The following is a 2,066-nucleotide window of genomic DNA, read 5'->3' as shown; positions in this document are numbered from 1 at the left end:
CTTGGTTCCTCTTTTCTGCTCCTCACTGAGCAGAATTCCTATGCAATTTGCCATGTAGCAGGTAGAGATGAGTTAAGAGGGCTGTACAAAGCCTTGGCTCCACTACCACTCCACATGCGACCCTTAGAGGTCTCTTAGGGAATCTGATTGGACAGTCCCAATTTCTTTGATCTCTGTCCTAAGGAATGTAAGGTGAGAGATCTATGTGGGATTTGCAAGTGGGAAAGGGTGGGAGAAAAGAAAAGTGTGGAGTTGTGGGTGGTAGGGTGAGCGTATTCATGAAACAATGGTGACTTTTATTGTCTGCGTTCTCTGGGTGGTTCTGGAACTGTGGAAAATGCAATTATTCTCTATCCCTTTTGTTGTTTGGAAGTTCTCCTTGAAGTCTAACTGGCGGTCAGACTGTCATTGTCTAGAGTTGGGGAATGAGTGTCATTTCATGACTATAAAATAACATTCAGAGAGTTGGAAACCAATTACTTGGTCCTCTCCACCAGAACCTCAGCCTCCTTTATTTGACTCCAACTAGCAACTTTATTCGCTTGAACATCTGAAATACCAGAGGGGAAATGGAGGAGAGCAGATGAGAACATGGTAGTAGGTACCCTAAACCTTATTATAGACACTACTCCTGGTGCTGGCCCCGGGTTCCCCATGTCCTGGGGAGGAATACATTCAGGTGTTAGAGCTGCAGATGGGAGCTGAGAATTAGCAAAACAGCAGAGAGAGCCCAACCTTATCAATCCCTGGCCTCTAATAAGGCAACACGTATCGCATATGAGCTGATTAGATTGATCTTCCTGCCCCATCATGGCATGGGAGAATATGCAGGGCAGTGGCTCACGTCCTAGTTACTAACCCAAAAGCTCCCGAAGTTAGGTTAAACTTTCATCAGGCTAACGTGGGTGGCCAGCTTCCAGCTGGATCTCCACTCCCTGGGGCTGCCAAGAAGCATGGGGCAGCGGGCACCAGGGAACTGCCCCTGGACAGCCAGTTGCATTTGGAGCCGTCGCTGGCGTGGGCTTTGCTTTCATGGAGGTTCACCGTTGCCTGCTTCCGCATCGCGCTCTCGACACTCTTTCCCGCCGCTTGGCGATGTTCGAGGCGCAGGCCAACGCCTGCACTAACACATGCATGCGCGGAGGGACAGCTTTGTCTCCCGTGCAAGGTTGGTTGCGAGCGAGGCTGCACCAGGCTCACACTTAACCTGGAGCGCCCTCTGGCGGTGCTTGTTGCCGGGTCTGGGCGTCCTCGCGCATTTCCAGGCTTTGGCGTTGGCCCCAGGCTCCGCTCACTTGGAATGTGCTGGACAGCGCCTGCCAGGCGGCGAAGCTTCTGAAAACCATTCCTCCTCTATCATTATCTAGCCTTCCTTTAGGACTGGCCCTGTGCTCAGGCTGACGCTGAGCAGGCGCAAGGTAGCCTTAGACAGCCGCTAGGATGGGCATGGTGGGGGTCCAGGGAAAGCCAGGGTGCCGCCATGGGTGGCCACATCGGTGTGGACATCTAGTTGCTGGGCCTGGACTCAAACCTGTCTTTCTTTTCTGAACTAGCCATTGCCCAGAGGAGTTGGACTGGGCTTCTATGGCTTCTCGGTGTTCCCCAACCTCATCGCCATCACAGCCAAACCACTTCCTTTCCTGGAAATTGAAGCAGGAGAGGTGCAGCTGTCCATGGAAGCTGGGGGTCTCCCAGAGTAAAGGGAGGGCTATCTTTAGTATGTGGAATATACATGGGAGGAATTCCAAGATTTTTTCTTTTTGCTGGAGTCACCATCTCTGGACCTGAAGTTAAGGTGAGTCAACGTGGTTTGGATTTGGGAGATGGGGTTGAGCCCCTGAAAATTGTGGAGGCTCTCCATGGCCTCAGCCTCCAAACACAAGTCATAAGAAAAGTCTGGAGCAGGCAGTGGTGATATCTATAATGAGCAAATTTCTACTGGCACCAGACGGGGCACTGGATTCAAGTGTGGCTGACAAGTCACTGACCTTCTCTGGCCTACCCAGGTAAGCGTGGACCTTCTGGGATGCTTCTGGTTCAAACCAGCGGTGCTCACAACTGTTGAG

The sequence above is a fragment of the Pteropus vampyrus genome, unplaced genomic scaffold, assembly GCF_000151845.1.
Source record: "Pteropus vampyrus isolate Shadow unplaced genomic scaffold, Pvam_2.0 Scaffold358, whole genome shotgun sequence".
Lineage (NCBI taxonomy): Eukaryota > Metazoa > Chordata > Mammalia > Chiroptera > Pteropodidae > Pteropus > Pteropus vampyrus.
The sequence above is the reverse complement of the archived record's forward strand: the minus strand, read 5'-3'. Positions refer to the sequence as shown.